Source organism: Eptesicus fuscus, chromosome 15 (assembly GCF_027574615.1).
Source record: "Eptesicus fuscus isolate TK198812 chromosome 15, DD_ASM_mEF_20220401, whole genome shotgun sequence".
Taxonomy (NCBI): domain Eukaryota; kingdom Metazoa; phylum Chordata; class Mammalia; order Chiroptera; family Vespertilionidae; genus Eptesicus; species Eptesicus fuscus.
The window spans coordinates 6,086,996-6,103,719 of NC_072487.1; the positions used below are offsets into that span (position 1 = coordinate 6,086,996).

The 16,724-nt window shown below is 55.4% G+C and overlaps 1 protein-coding gene across 1 annotated transcript in view; it reads left to right on the top strand.

Moving 5' to 3' along the window:
• Window positions 1–16,724, top strand: part of AOPEP (aminopeptidase O (putative)) — a 259,004-nt gene that overhangs the window by 102,757 nt on the left and 139,523 nt on the right. Inside the window, exons 2-3 of the mRNA XM_054726825.1 lie at window positions 7,911–8,100; window positions 12,576–12,682. The gene's annotated coding sequence lies outside the window, so the exon portion shown is untranslated. The remainder of the gene's footprint in view (window positions 1–7,910; window positions 8,101–12,575; window positions 12,683–16,724) is intronic.

A 16,724-nucleotide genomic window follows, 5' to 3' on the forward strand; every position in this document is an offset into this window, starting at 1 on the left:
TTTATCTCCGCAAGCTTGCTGGTCGGTCTGTTCACGAGTCACAATTCAAGACGAGGAAATACGGCTGTTGTTAACAGCTCAGGGTTTCATGATCCCCCAGAAGCCAGGTGACCCCTTATCCTTAATGACACTGATGTAGATGAGCACTCCCAGAAATTCAGAGAATTTACACTGTCCGAGACCACTGGGAAGATCTCTGCCGCGATAAAGAAAGCTGGAGCAGGCTGCCCTTGGAACAAACGTGGTGATACAGATTGTGGCAGCTGAATGCTTCTTTACAGCCCGGGGAGAACAATCGGTGAATTCACTCGTTTAATTCGTGCATTTTCCTTCTGTTTACACTTGAAACAGACTTGCCAGTTGTTTGCTTGGCTAACAAGCTCTGCCTTCATTATAAGCCATTAGTAGCAAGTAATAATTGAAACTGTGTTTGGATTTCAAAAATACAATAAACCTAATTAATTCGACTCTTGGTAATATGGAATTTCTAGTGACTGACTTGAACTAGGCTGAAATGTGTGTCTTTGCCCTCTCCAGTTAAAAATAGTTTGCTAAACCATTTCACAGCCACAAACAAGGCTGATAGTAGAATTTTTCGAAAGGACAACTAAGCAGATTAAGTCCAAATGCTTATGAGGAGTCAGGCTGCAAAAGTAAATGAGCCGATTGGGCAGAGCATCCTCTGAGGAAAGCTTGGTTTTCCCTGCCTACTTGTGATGGAGGCGGGATTTCACTTTTCTCTGAATCCTGCTATAGGAAAGGGGGAGCGAGCACACACGTGGTTATAAATGACATGTGGACTCCGCCAGTGGCGGGGAGACAGGAGGGAGTGGTAGAGAGCGGGGCCCATCTAAAAGGGCCAGAGCTACTCAGCTAAGCTCTACATGGGATTGTGGGCCTAGTATGGCCAGATTTTCAGATTTTCAATATAACTTGAAAATCTGGATTCCTAGGTAAAATCTTCCCACTTGTAAACTTCGGCAATGGATTTTTGTTTTTTAAGTTAATGCTATGCAGCCACCACAGTGTAGATCAGTGGCTCTCTGGACCAGCAACATGAGTCTCACCCGGGACCTGCATCGAAAGGTACCACTCAGGCCTACCAGTCAGAGTCTCTGGAGGTGTCGGCCCAGCAATCTGTTTAACAAGCCCCCCTCCTTTCCCCCAGGCAGAATTGCCACAGGTTTAGCAAATATAGCAACGGGCAAAGGTGGCTTTATAGTTGTCTGAATGGAAAAAGGCATGCAGGTTATGATTATTACAGCAGCTTCGTTAACTCTGTGTTTCACAGGGGACAGACACTGAAAAAGTATTTGTTGTCTGATTGAAATTCAGATTTAGTTGGTGTGTAAAGATTCCCAGAGCGCCACACTCCACATGGGTGGGTGCTCTCAGCTGTGGAAGCAGCCGATGCCCCCTCCCCAGTTAAACTTCTGAGTATTTTCTCTAGACGGGGAACATGGGGAAACAATTTGTGGATCCAGAGAGTACATGCACTGTGTTTCAAAGGAGACTCCTGACCACCCCATCTTACGGAGGGCAGTGCCAACTGCCCAGTGTGCCCCTTCATGAAGCAACGTTCCTAGCTCCCACATGGCCACACCTGACAGACCTGGACACACAGCAGCAGCCAGCGGGGTGAGCCGCTGTGGTTCTCCGTCGTGCCACTTTATTGCTGTTCTGGGACTGGAGCAAAACGCATTATTTTATTCAATAAAGATTTTCCCTGTATCACAGAGGAGGCTGATTTCATTAGCTCTTGTTATGGGAGCAGACATCATCGCCCTGGCTGGGCGGATGGCAGTGGGGCTGAGGGAATGGAGAGCATCACGTTTTGTCATCCAGGTGCTTCGGGGGGGCGCCAGCAGGTTTTAAAGGGTAACCACTCGCCAGGAGTCCTCCAGATCCTGCAGGAAGCGCACAGCCCTCCGTCGTGGGAGAGTCAGTGGCGCCTCGGGGGACGTGCGCAGCCACAACCAATAGTGCTCACAGAGTGTGGATGCGGTGTGTCCCCGGGGTCCAACACCCAGAGAGTTCAGTAACTTCAAAACAGAACAAAACATTGTTTCTGGGTTCTATACTGTGAGAATCCAGCCTGCTTGGGCTGAATGGGCCCCTTAGAGGGGAAGGAGTCACTGTCAAGTTGAAAAATCCAATCAGATACTGTTTTGTTTTGTTTTCTCTGATTCTTTAGCTGTAAAACCTGAGACATCCACTTGCAGCTTTATTTAGCTTTTAGATGAGCATAACCAAGCCACCACCTTCCCAGGCAGGGTAGCCAGCGGGGTGCAGCCAACACCTAACCATCCAGTGCTAGTGCTGCCTCCACGTGGCACGCAGGGCTGGGGGCTGTGGACGAATTGCCTGGTGGTGCAGAAGTAAAGTGCCCACTGCGCTGCCAAAGGTGGGCTCCGTGTTCCAGACCCTCACCCCACCTGCCTTCTCACCGGGAAGAGGCCCAAACTGTGCTGATCAGAGGCCTGGGAACCTCCAGCCAGCTCTGGCTGTGATGTGGCTTTAAGGAGCAGAGGTCCCAGGCCATGGCTGGTGGCTTCCCTTGCGGCGGGGAGGGGACTCTGAAGACGGAGCTCCTGGGGAGCAATGCCCCCCCACCATGGGGCAGCAGCTGGCATAGAGGGGTGGAGCCCTGCAGCCACAGGTCTAAACCCAGTGAGCCCTGCAGAGTGGGTCCGAATAAAGCTTCAGGGTCAAGATTGCGTGAGTTAAAGTACTGGCTCCCTCAGTTGCCAGCTGTGTGATCCTGAGCTGGTTACTAACCTCGCTGTGCCTCACTTCTCATCATCTGTAAAGTGGAGATGATAAATCTGTCTCCTGAGGTCATGGGTGGGTTAAGTGAGATGGTGGGGTAAAATACAGTGCCGGGCACAGTCTCTCAGACCGTGTGAGTCTTTAGGGGAGGACAGGATGGGTTGGCGCCTGTGAGCGGAGCCGGGGCTTCCGCAGCCACTCTCTGCTGTAGTCACACTGGCATTCTCACCCAAAGTTCACTCAGACAAATGGGTAGATAATGCGCTGTTTGCTATTCGGGATTTTCAAAGAGAAACTTACACTAACGAATGTTATCGTGTCCTCTCAAACCTAAATCCCCGTGTTGACCAGATGTAGGGAGTTTTCCTCACGTTTTTAGAACTGGTTTCCACAAAGGAACATTATTCCTTCATCTCCTAAGGCTGCAGCGTAAAGACCAACTATGTGGCCACCACAGATGCCGGATGGGCACACGAAGGTGACTAGTCCTACAGAGCAGTCAGAGAGCAGAGGGCGCAGGGGCCCTGCCGGGTCACCCACGCCAGGCCTCTGCCTTGGGACAAGGGACGCATGCCCACCATTAGACTCCCCAGGAGAGGGAGGGGAAGGGCTTCGCTGCGGAGATGCAGGGGCGGACCGGGATCTGGTTAAGGGCTGGCAGATTTCCGGCCACACCCTATGAAGAAAAGAGAAAGCCTGTTCGGAACTGAAGGGAGGGGAAGGACATTTGTCCCCCTTTCAGATTGCCCCCGGCCATTGGGAGTCTGCTCTTCAGGCGTCCAGAGTAAATTAGCACGGAATCGAGCCGTGCCTGCAGAAGTGGCTTTCAGGTGGATATGAGACCCTTAGAACTCTCCAGTTTGACTCTGGAGGGAAAGGAGCCTCAGTTTCCATGATTTTTGGTTTTCCTTCCTTTCTATAGTGGGAAATGGGCTTTGTGTGTCATTGAAATCGAGAAAAACTGAACCCACCAGAAGTTCAAGCTTGATGCATCTGAGTCTGTGTCCTGGCCGCACCTCGCAGGGGCTGTAGGAAAGTGACTCTGCTCCCCTGCGGGGAGGGGTATGGGCTGCAGTGTAACGGGAGGGGTGGCCTAGGGCTCCTCTTGTCCTGTCCTCTTGGTCCCACCACAGCCTGTGAGTGCTGAGCAGCAAGATGGCCCACGCTGGCCCCGTCTCCCTGGACACAGCGAACTAAATCACAGCCAGCCCCTGCTCAGGGTCTGGTGAAATTCGCCATTTCCGCTCCAGGCTGACTCCCTCCCAGAGGGCTGCCGCAGCGCCCCGTGACGAAGCATCTTTTAAATGAACCGACACAGCCTTCCAATCTGGGTGGGGAGGCAGCTTTTCAGAACAGTCTTAAGAAACCGACAATGATATTTTTAATCTCGGAGGGGCAGGGCTACAGACGTGCAATACCACATGGCCCTGTGGGGAGGCGGCCCCGCCGGTGGTCCCCGGGACAGAGGAGAACACGTGCCGCCGGCCGCCGCTCTGCCCGCTGGGCCTCCTCCACCACCTGTAGCCACAGAGAACTTGTGATGAGAACGCAGCGAGAGGGCTGGCGCTTCTTGAGAGTTGAAAATACTTTCCTGACCATCTCTTATTTGGGGAAAATGATCAATTCTGTGATGATATATATAAAAAAAGAGTCATTCTAGTGACTACCTTCCATCCTCTGTAATGATGATGAATCGACAATTTGGCATTTTTAGAGGCAGTTGACACAGGCCCTTTCAGGGGGAAAAAAAAGAAAGAAAAAAGGCGACCGGTTTTCAAGCGGGCCCTGTCAGCCTGAAGACGGATGAGCTGTGGCTGATTAGGGCCATGAATAGATGCTGAGAACGCGGGTGTGTGAGGAGCCAGGGGTGGACTTATAAATCAGGGCTAAGGGAGGCGTAGGAAATGCTAAGCCATTCCTTCTGCTCGGAAGGTAGGCATGAAGTAGGTTCTCTCTGGGTAAAGGAATACTTAATATCACTCCGTGAGGTGAACTTATGAGCATTATAGTTTTCTTTACTTACTGTTGAAAAAAAGCAATTTAAAAATTCTATTTAACCTGAGAAGTTCTGATATTTAGGGTTAAAAGGAGAGGAGGAAATCCTCCTTCAAAGAATATTCTATTGGTCCTTTTATGTCAGAACTAGAGGCCTGGTGTACGACATTCGTACATTGCGGGGGGAGGGGTCCCGCAGCCCGGCCTGCGCCCTCTTGTAGTCCGGGACCCCTTGGGGGATGTCCGCCTGCTGTGGAGGCAGCCCAGCCGTGAGCCCGGCTTCTGGCTGAGCGGCGCTCCCCCTGTGGGAGTGCACTGACCACCAGGGGGCGGCAGCTCCTGCATTGAGCATCTGCCCCCTGGTGGTCAGTGCACATCATAGCGACTGGTCGTTCTTTCCGTTTGGTTGATTTGCATATTAGCCTTTTATTCTATAGGATTTTGTTAACAACCCTTGAGAAAGGTTATCAAAACCTCGCTCCATATCTTAATTTAGTTTTAAGCAAGAAGCCATTTCCTTCATAAGAAACGAAAACCCCAGAACCCCCACAGGGAAAGCCCAACCTGAGGGCAAACTCCACCGCAGAGGCTTGGGGGGCTGGTTCTCAACCGGGAAGTGGCTTTCTCGTGCTTTCCCACTGACAGCGGGGTGGGGGGGTGGGGGGGGGGTCATTCACGCCCCGTGGAGCGCTCCTTCCTGTCCAGGGGCCGTCTCCGCTGGGGTCCTTCTCAGAGGACAGTGAGCAATGCGTTGACCCTCCGGGAAGGAAGGACGGGGGGCATGTGGGAATGTAGCTGGGGTTCCAGCAATGCCAGCGCCTGACCTGAGCCCACCCAGCCGCGCCCCAGCCAGGGCTGCGCCTCCAGGCTGCGGCAGGGGGGAAGGAGGTCTGGGGGGGACTGCTGCGGGGAGAAGCCCACAGCTGCGTCTGCGCAGGCCTTCAGGCCGGCCACCGGGATAGTTGCATACACGGGCCTTGGAGAGGCTTCCCCGCTGGGACGAAGCAGTGAGCGGTCACGGAGGACAGGGCAGGCTTTTCTTCAGAACAGTCCCCAGCTCGGGTAACCTTCCTGCGGGAGCCGCAGGTCAGCCCAGCGCTTCTGTAACCCGCACCACCCGGGCCTACCGGCAGGCCCTTCGGACGCAGGCTTGTCTGTGAGCCTGTGTGAGGCCTGATCTTACTTGTGTTTTGTGTAGCCCAGAGGTGAGGGCTGCCAGCGTTATGTCTGGACTGTTATGTACTTGGGCATGGCTGTGGCTTTCCCTGCGGCGCTGCACACGGCGGAGCCGGGCTCACCCACTGACGGGCCAGGGTGCAGCGGGCACTTTCAGCTCCCATCCTCAGTTCTCTCCCTCCCTCTTCCTCCCTCCCTCCTTCCCTGCCTTCCTCTCTCCCGCCCTCCCTCCTTCCCTTCCTTCCTTCCTCCCTCCTTCCCTGCCTTCCTCTCTCCCGCCCTCCCTCCTTCCCTTCCTTCCTTCCTCCCTCCTTACCTTCCTTCCTCTCTCCCGCCCTCCCTCCTTCCCTTCCTTCCTCCCTCCTTCCTTCCCTTTCTTCCTCTCTCCCTCCCTCCTTCCCTTCCTCCCTTCCTCCCTCCTTCCCTTCCTTCCTCCCTCCTTCCTTCCCTTCCTTCCTTCCTCCCTCCCTCCCTTCTTCCCTTCCTTCCTCTCTCCTTCCTTCTTCCCTTCTTCCTCCCTCCCTCCTTCCCTTCCTTCCTTCTTCCCTCCTTCCTTCCCTCCCTCCCTCCCTCCCTCCTTCCCTTCCTTCCTCTCTCCTTCCTTCTTCCCTTCTTCCTCCCTCCCTCCTTCCCTTCCTTCCTTCTTCCCTCCTTCCTTCCCTCCCTCCCTCCCTCCTTCCCTTCCTTCCTCCCTCCCTTCCTTTTCCCTTGTTTTTTCTGAATCAGTGCTCTGAAGCACTCTGGGTGCCCCCATGTCCTGGATGCCCCGCTGCACTTTTGTTATCTGGAGCTCCTGGTGGAGTCCGGCCAGAGCCTGGCAGACGCTTTTTCACGTGCGTGTCTGCCCTGTTATTATTTCACATGAAAGCTGTCTGCTTTGGCACCCGACCCGGTTTCAGTTGTGCTCGCTGAGCCCAGGGGTGCTGTTGTGCAGGAGAAATGCGGGTGGGCGTTCTCTCCTGGCGGCCGCGGGGGCGGAGACGGCTGAGCGGCCCTGGCTCACACGTGGCTTTTGAAGGAAGCGCCCAGTGTGGACCGTTGCTTAATTTGGGAGGTTTCGCAACTGTTTTTGCTCAGTTGATGAGGAGAGGTTTGTTCAAGCGCAGATTCCTCGTTAACAGACTGTAAACAAGCTCGGGATAACGAGGATGCCGGAGGTGGGGCACGGCGATGCGCTGTGGGCCTCCTCTCCAGCCTCCCTCCCTCCCGCTTCTTCTGCGCAGCTCTAATCACGGTATTCTGGGTTTCAAAACAAAGTATGGAAAAGGAGATTAGATAAATCTCCCCGGCTGGTGCCAGCCCTGGGGCCGTTAGCACACCTGGGTGGGTTAACTCCCTCTCTCTCTCTCTCTCTCTCTCTGCGTAATTTTTTATGCCATGTGAATAAGTAAACATCTACGATAGGAGATGATACCATTTGCAGTCTTTGCCTTACAGAGACTCAACTTTTATCTGCGTGTCCTGGCAAAGTCACCCGTCCCCGGCACCTGCTAGTTTGTTAGCTCGGTGACAGCCCGTCTGAAATGGGAATTTGGGTTCCATGCTTCCCGGCTCCCCCCGCCCTCCATGACTCCCCAGTCTGCTTGGAAGCCGCTGGGGTCCGGCCGAAGGGCCTTCTTTGATCATCTCTTGACGGGACGGGCTTCGCGTTCTCACACCTGCTCTTCTTTTTCGTCCACATTTCCGAGTAAACGCGCCCGTCGCCTTGTAGTGTCTTCCGTGTAAACCTGGGCGCGGGTTCCTTATTACAGGCAACGGCGTTCGGCGACGGAGACCACTGCTCGGCCCCACGGCAACCTGAACCGCCGCCAGGGGTGCGAACTGCCGCTTGGTGTGTTCCTAAGAGCATCAGCGCGGCCCTCGGTCGTGATGGAGCTTGCACGCGACAGCGGCAGGCTGGGGCTGAGGGCCCGCCCGGCAGCCGCCAGGACAGGCTCTGACAAGACTGTTTTCTCCCCTATCATCCACAGCCCACACCTCGTCTTCCTCTCCCAGAGCACCCTGACGGGCGGGAGCCACCTCTGTGGGACCCGGCTCTGCCATGAAATCGCTCACGCCTGGTTTGGCCTGGCCATCGGGGCCCGCGACTGGACGGAGGAGTGGCTGAGCGAAGGGTTTGCCACTCACTTGGAAGATGTATTCTGGGCCAAAGCACAGCAGGTAGGTTTCAAGTGACCCTGAACATTTCACTCCCTGCCACCAAGTTCTATTCAGTCCTTCCTTCATTCAACAGACATGTGCTGAGTGCTCGCTGCCCAGCTGGCGGCTGGGAGGGGGCTGCATCATGGAGGGGAAGTCCCTGTGCCTGCGGGACGGAGCCAGAGGAGAGAGAGGCAGCGTCACACCTGCGCCACGTCAGGGAGGGGGGCGCTGCGGAGGAAAGGGAGCGAGGAGAGGGGATGTGAGCAGAGGCCTGCAGGAGGGGCCGGCGCTGGCTGCTCCAGCTCCCTGTGGTGTGGCGGTGGCGACAGTGACTGCGCTCGGTTAAATAGTGAGATTAACAGTTAACTCGGACGTCATGCCCTCAGATGCCTGCCGGCCAGTGAGGAACGAAGCGGTTGGCGTTGCAGATCAGGGAGCGGTGAGGACTGTGGCGCGTGGGCAGCTGGCCCTCAGCCCTCGCCGCTGTCAGGTTGCAGCGAGGGCTCAAGATAGCCTGGGCGCCTCGTTTTTTTTAAAGAAAGTTACAAATTGGGATTTTTCTGTGAAATTTATTAACTTAAAGAATATGCAAACTGACACGCCCAGAGGCCAGACCCGGTCAGCACATTCCCAGTACCACCTCTGCTTTAAAGAATTGGCCGCCAGGCCCAAGGAGGGCATGGCAGCTAACCTACTTCCTGCTTCCTTCCTAGCGTCTAATGTTTGGTCCCTTTTTCCTTTCCATTTCCACCCCTTACACGAAGATTTCACATTTTCCAAGTTCCCACGATTGTACGGACCTGTATGCTTTTGTTCAAATTCCTTCTGCGTGTTGAAATCCCATCTGTTTCTCGCCGACTGGCTCAGGGTCGCGTTCTTGGGGTAGCCCAGCCTGATGGCTCTGCTCTGCTAGGGACTGCGAGCCCGCAGGGTTCGTACTAACTTACCTCTTTCCCCACGTTCTTCCTCCTCCCTTCCTCACAGCCGGACTGCGACCTCTTTCAGAATAGGGCTGTGTCTTGCTCGCCCTCCACCCGTGGCGCTAGCCGTGTGCACGTCTGTGTCCCCTGCCAGAGTCCCAGGAAGAGGGGTCAACGTGGCAGAGCAATGGAAAGTGGCTGCATTCCGAGTCTGACCAGGCTTGGAATCCCAGCTCTGCGGCTCGTCAGCCTCCCTGAGCCTTAGTTTCCCCATTTGTAGAATGGGTATGAGAGTGCTTACCCTGCAGGTTGAATAGGATAATGTGTAAGTGAGCCCAGCACAGTGCCTGACACAAAGTAGGCATTCTGCCAAGGTTAAATAGGTGTGAATGCGCCTCTACCACCATCCCTTCCCTGGGTGCCTCCATGCTGCGGCAGTCAGAGCTGTGCCACTCTTGGTAATTGCGGATGTATTTCAGGCGTCAGATGAGGATTTCTCTGTCCTTCTGTCTCCTGCATCCCCAGCGAGCACTCCTCCGCCGCCCTTCCCCTGCCGGAACTCCTTACTGCCCTGGGTGCCCCTCCACCGGCGCAGGCACAAGCCTGGCCTGGCTGCAGCTCCCAGCTGCACACCCTCCCTGTCCGCTCGGTGCTGATCGGTAGGGAGAACCTGAGAGTAAGACACAGCCTGCTCTGGAAGAGGTCCGGGTCGAGCTGAGGAGAGAATAAAAGCACACGGGAAGGAAGAAGAAAATATTTACAAGAAGAGGTAAACACCAAACCCTGTGCCAGCACAAAGGTGGGCAGGCCAGGTGAGAAGATCCCGGCAGTCCTGTCACAGGGGGTGACTGCTGTCGTCAGCTCAACAGGAAAGGAGTTGCCGAGGCGTCTCTGTCCCTCCTCTGCCCCTGGCCTGGCGTGAGGGCAGCCCCACTCATCCCCTTCCGGTGATGCAGTAACTCCGTCTGAGAAAGCACGACCCCCGAGGCAGAGCGGCCATTCTAGCATCCGCACGGAGTTTGGAAATATTTCCAGAGCACGCCCGTCACTCTGACCCCTTCTGTGGAGGGCGAGTGAGACAGCTGGTGCTGGTCCCTGACAAGAGCCCGCAGCAGACCTTCCCGGCGGGAGAGGGTGCTGAGGGCAGGGCAGGGTGGGCCACCTCCTGGACTCCCCGGGCAGCAGTAGGGTCCCCCAGTGAGGAGGAAGTGAGGTCGCAGTGGCAAACGTCGCAGAGTGGGGGGCGCGAAATCCCTGGGCAAGGAGGCAGAAGTCCGCCTTCTGCTCCGAGTGGCATTCTGCGGGGACAAGTGGGTTGAGTTGGATGCAAGATGGAACCGCACATCTGTCATCAACCTGGACCAGGTCTAACTCTTTCCCAGGGGTCTTAAGCAGCCTGCAGCCGGGACACCATATCACAGACTGGGAGGCTGGAGCGGACCACGGTTTGCTTACAGGTTTAGAGGCTGGACGTCCAAGATCAAGGTGCTGACAGGCCTGACCTCTCTGCCCTGGCTGGTGACGGCCACCTTCTCACGGTGCCGGTGCCGTCGGTGCTGCTGTGGAGAGAGCTGCGCTGGTGTCTCTTCCCTTCATAGAAGGATGCCAGTCCTATTGAATGAGGGCCCCGCCTCCACGGCCCTGTCATCCTTAACTACCTCTTTAACAGCCCCATTTCCAATACAGTCACATTTGGGTTAGAGCTTCCACTTATGAATTTTGGGGGAGGGAATATAACTCAGTCCATAACAACAGGACATACCAAGTCTGTAGGTCAAGCAGGTCAAACTCAAAGGCTAACACGGGCCAAATAAATCAGGTTTAAGGTTATGTGGGCCGCAAGAAAACAAAAGCTGCACTTTTCATAGAAACGTAGATTTATTTCGATAGAGACATGCTGAATACAAAGGGCTGAAGTAAATGAGTAATCATTAACATAAAATAATAGAACATTTTAATAAAAGTTAATATTTTTTCTTGAACATTAACTTACCAGACACTGAATAACTGCACAAATTAATAAGTGTAACGCAAATAAACCTATTTTTCTTGTTCTCCAAAAGCAAAGTATTTCCTGTTGCACACACCAAACAAGTCAGTCCAAGACTAATGTGGCCATCGGCTGCTAAAATATTCACTGCTGGTATTAGTGGAGAGAAATGGTGCACCTGCGCAGAAGGCGCGGAAGGGAAATGAATGCAACAGGATTATAGTAATCAGTCATTAGCGTTGTAGTTCGTTATTAATAATTATGTATAACAGGATATTATAACAATTAAGTTATGAAAATTTTATTAAAACGTTTCCTACATACCGTTATATTGGCCGGACCGCAAAAATATTTGTTGTGGGCCGCATGCGGCCCATGGGCCGTGAGTTTGACATGCTTGCTGTAGGTCATCTGATCTCTGCTGACTGCTTGGCACCTCTGTCCCTCTCTGATGCAGCCTGCTCCTCGCCTGACCACATCCCTGCCATTCCCTAAACACACAGGCTCTTTCCGGCCCCACGAGCCTTCCCTCTTCCTGACATTCCTCCTCGGGGCCTGACTCCTGCTTTCCCTGGAGACCAGCTCAGGTCCTGCCACCCTCTGAGGAAAGCCTCCGACCCCCCTGGTTGGCCAGGAGGCATTTGGCTTCTTCCTTCAGGGGGTGTTCTTTTTTTTTTAATATTTTATTGATTTTTTTACAGAGAGGAAGGGAGAGGGATAGAGAGTTAGAAACATCCATCAGCTGCCTCCTGCACACCCCCTACTGGGGATGTGCCCGCAACCAAGGTACATGCCCTGGACCCTTCAGTCCGCAGGCCGACGCTCTATCCACTGAGCCAAACCGGTTTCGGCTCAGGGGGTGTTCTTATTCCACCCCCTTTTACCCCCTGCACCCGCCAGACTCCATGGGGTAGGGGCTGTGTCTGTAATATCCCCAGGGCCTAGCAGTGACTCTGTAAATGTCTGTTGAATGAACCCTTAGAGACCTTATATTTCCGGAAATGCGCCCAGGTACTGGCCTAGTCCCTCCCCAGTGGAGGTTTTGCTGCCCTCCCTTAAGGAGGTACAGGAGGGACAGAGGCTGATGGGACCGCAGCGCAGGTGCAGGCCTCCCCCACACAGAGCGTCCAGGCCGGCTCTGTGTCTGGTTATATGCAAACAGAACCATCTGGGTTGCATTAGCAGGCTCCACAGCAAACAGCCCTTTAAAAAATGGGGGCTGGGGAGAGAGGCAAACGCTGGGACCTTCCCCACCCTGTGCAGAGACACAAAGCAGGGAAGGGCTGGATGGGATCCGAGTGGAAATGGCCCCGAGGGAAGCCTGCTCTCTCCAGGGCGGGGTGGGCTCCCGGGCCAGGGCTGCCTCCCAAACAGGCAGCAAGATGGTGAACAGCTGGTTCTTCCTTCCAGCACACAAGAGGCCCGGGCCTCCTGACATTTCCGATGGGTGCAGGGGCAGCAGGAGGCCTTCTTTGCCGTCCTCCCTGAAATAAAGCCGCTGCTTCCCAGGCGGCTCTGACCTTGCACAAGGACAACAGTGACGGTGTTTTGTGCACGTGTGTTTGTGTGTCTGGCTTAAGCAGCTGGCCCCCCACGAGGCCCAGGAACAGCAGGAGCTGCGGGCAAGCCTGCGCTGGCGGCGCCTCCAGGACGAGTTGCGGAACTCCCCGGAGCAGCTGCAGGTGCTGAGGTAAAGCCCCGCGGATCCCTCCCCCCAACCCCTGCTCCCTCGCCTCCTCCTCCCCCTCGCCTCCTCCCCCCTCCCCGGCCTCCTTCCCTTCCTCACACATTTAGGCCCCGTATCAAATCTGCTGTGTTTCCTTTTTAATTAAGTCGGACCAGGTTACTCATCCTCCCAGGGATGTGATGCCCCTGGGATGTGGTTGTTATGCTTTAAGTCTTGCAGGGTGTGGATTTGGACTTGCCTTCTGACATTTTCCTGGTGTCTCTATTCAGGAAAAAACTAGCATAAGGCCGTTTCCGGGACCAAATTCTTCCTTTGAAGTTCTAATAGTCACTTCACGTGGTGGCTGGGGACTTGGAGAAGGCCGGGTTTGGTAGCCTGGCAGGCAGTAACCCTTTAAAGCCCAGGGGGAAACCCTGGAGGAAATTACTGGTTCCTAAGTGTTTAGTGGTAGCAGATGTCTGTGTCAGGGGGGGCTTTTGTTTGGGATCCGTCCCAGCAGGAGGCCACTCGGGAGAGGAGCCTTCTCCCGCTCCTGCGTTTGGTTTGTAGACTGCCTTGCAGGCTTGTAGGAGTACTCCTTGCCTTTTTGCCATTTTTGTCCCTCTCTGCTTTGCTGGTTTTCTTCACTTCTCTGAATAGTTGTTTATCTGAAACCTCCAGCCTAGCCCCAGGAGCACTGCGGTTGCTATGGCAACATAAGCTCTCATCCTGCCCACTCTGGGCGAGCGCCAAGCGTTTGGAATCCTCCGTCAGACAGGTGGGAAGGCAGCCATCTAGGAATCGCCCTCTTCAGATGGCAGCCCCCACGCCTGCGTGTTCTCGCTGATTTTAAGTAAACACCCGATTCCGCAGTGACTGCCCATGGAGCCCAAGCGTGAGGGAACTGTGGAGCCAGCCCGACCCTGCAGGCCCGCGCTTTCCTGCAGCAGGGCAGCCTGGGTGGCTGCGAACACCATGCTCACAGCTCAGGGCTGCCCTCAGCTCTTGACTCGTGCCTCGTCAGGAGAGCCGCCCCATCTGTGCGCCCCTCCGCCCCCATTCACTGGGCTGGTGGGTGGCTCCAGCCACAGGGACAGGGCCCAGCCCTCAGGAAGCTTCCGCTTAGGGGGACCTTGCCACGTGCACTGCTGGTTGCAGGTGCTGAGAAGTGGGGCGAAGGGAGCCCAGTGATTTCTAGTGAGGGGTTGCTAATGCCTCTGGGGGAGGCTCGAAAGCCTGAGGCAGGAAAGGAGGGGCATGCTGGGGCAGAGGGGCAGAGGGACCGGGACAGAGGGAGGGCAGTGCAGCCTGAGGTCAGGGAGAGCAGACAGGAGCCCCAAGGGCCTTGAGCAGGGAAGCGCCCCTGTCCCGTGGGTTTACATGCTGCTCTGGCTGCTGGGCGGTGGGCGCAGCGGCTCACGGAGGGGAGGCGCAGGTGGAAGGCTGCAGTCCGCACAGGAGCGCCCCGCTGGTGCCGTGTGGGGCGCAGGGAGCAGGCCTGTTTGCACACGTTCTGGCAGGTCTGGGTCGATGGACTGTGCAGAAGAGGACCAGAGTGCCCGCCCGGCATGATGTCCAGGCTTGGGACTGAGGGGCTGGTAGATAATGAGGGATAGCAGGCACGGACTCTGAGAGGGGCAGGCTTTGGAGGGGAAAGTAAAGATCCCAGTTTCACATGCATCAGGTTGATGCCCAAGCAGCTCTTCAATACTGAGAACTCGGTGGGGCCCACAAGTCAGGAGCTCACTGGAGAGATTAGGACCTTTGACCCACAAAGACTTTAAAATCTGAGCACTTTGACATCACCAGGGAGAGAGGAAAGTGAGGGAAGAGGTTGGGAGGAAGGTGAGGGAGGGGGAGGAGGGGATTAGTGTAGAGAAAACTCAGGCACCAGAAGCCAGGAAAGAGTGAAGAAAGTGGGAGTGGGTGTGGGATGCTGCTGAGGCCGTGTGAAAGGGAGGGAGAGACGTGACCTTTGGTGGGACCACACAACGATGCTGTGGTCTTGACACGCGTGCATTTATTCATGGGTGGGGGAGAGCGGGGCCAGATTGCAGTTGGTAGGAGAGTGAGTGGGTGGCCAGGAAGTGGAGACAGCGTGTGGACTTGGTAGGGAAGTTGTGCTCAGAGGGGAGGCTGGTGAAGGTCAGAGAGGCTTGTTTGGGGTGGCCGTGCACCTGGGTAACTGTGCCGGCCCTGCCACCTCTCCACTCGGTTTCTTCATCCTCCAAGTGCCTGCGTCCCTCTGAGGCCTCAGTTCTGTGACCAGGTCCTGGGGGGCATCGTGATTAACGTCAGTTGAGGGCGTGTGTTCCCAGCTTGCGAACCATCAGCCTGCGCCCTGGGAGGTCAGCACAGGTGAGGAGGCCTCAGCTCCGCGGGCCGTGGTCAGCCCAGCCCTGGTGGCCCCGAGCGCTGCCTTCGTGTACGGAGCCAGGAGGAAGAATACACTGTTGGTATCCATGTACCAGAAGCCTTGCTGTGGCATTTATTTTTCTTTGTCTTCACATTCAGAAATCACATTAGCCTGAATGTAGGCTAAGAGTCCGCCCTTCCATGCACACGGAGACCCTAGGGGTTCTGAAGGGAACGGAGGAACCAGAGTTGTAAACATCGGTTCTCAGACTTTGTTCAGTTTTGCTACACAAATGAGAGCTTGGTGAAGAAGTCTCCTAAGCAACGCAGGGATCCAAGATGCCGCCTTGTTTTTCCTTTGAAGATACCGCATGGTCTTGAAAGGATGGCCGAGCACAAGGTAGAAGCCTTGGCTGTGCCTTGATGCGCTCCTGCCCGCTGCCAGGTGCTATGGGAACTCCTCCCCGCCTCCGCAGCAGCTCCCCCCCTGCCCTCCTCCCCCTGACAGCACGCTCTCCTCCCGCGCCCTCACACTCTCTGGTTTCCTTCCGCCGCCCTGGCCGCTCCTCTCCGCTCTCGCCGGGATGGCTCGGGCTCAGAAAGACTGACTGAGGAGCAAAGCCAGTGCAGCTGTCCTCCTTCCCTGGGCCAGCTCCCTGCCTTCAAGGAACTCGATGGCACTTTGCTGTGTGGAAATAAAATAGTCTGTGTATCTTGAACTGAGGGAGGACACGAAGGTCGGGATAAAAAAAAAAGGAGCCTTGGACCAAGCACCTTTGTCTTTTTACACAGGAGAGCGTAGCTCTGGGCAGGGGTGGGAGGCGGGGGGAGAAAGCAACATTGTGTTGGTTAGATACTGGAGTGTTAGCAAAGTGAGAAGAGAAAAACTGGAATTCTGTTTGGCTCTGACCTGCTAATTTCAGTAATCTATAGGAATCCATTTGTGCCTTCCGTGTACCCAGTGGTGAATTGTGGGTCTCGTCAGATGTGTCTTAGGTCGGCGTGGCTGTGAGTTTCCTTCGGTTGCAGGAGTTTCGGGTGCTCCCAGCCTGCTCAGCCTTCCTTGGCTGGGGCACCTGCAATGCGACAGCAGGCTGTGGAGGCGTGGCGATTTGCTCAGACTTTCAGAATGCCAGGGGTCACATTGCTGACTCTGTGCCTTTTCTCATTTGTTAATTATTAAAGATGCCTTTCCTGTAGGCGAGACCCCAGCGACTCTCTGCAGACTCTCCCTCTCGCTCCTTCAGCCCTGGAGGGGCTGTTCGCCAGGGGCAGCCTGACCTCATCCTGTCCTGCTCTCCCCTGCCTGGCCGCCACCTCTTCACTTCCTCCTGTCGTCACCCCCACCCTCAGCCAGGGAGGCATCCTGACTCCGCCAGGGAAGGTCCTGGAGATCGGGGCTTCTAAAGGCTGGCTGCCTGGCTGCCTGGCCCCAGGGCCCAGCCGGCTGCCGCCTCTCTCAGTGCTGTCAGTCAAGCTCTGACGGGCTGGTGGGTGGAAGAGCTACAGTGGCGGGGTCAGAAGAAATCTGTTGGTTTTTCTTGTGATTTATTACCATGCCCCCTTTTTTCTGGATTCGTTGTTAAAGTCAAGCTTGTGCTGAGAAAAACGTTAAAATATATCACGTTGAGGAGGCAGTCGATGACCAGCCCCAAGTCTGATGCAGCGCCTCCAGCTGCTGCCACCACCGGCCCTGAGGTTCCAGGGAAAG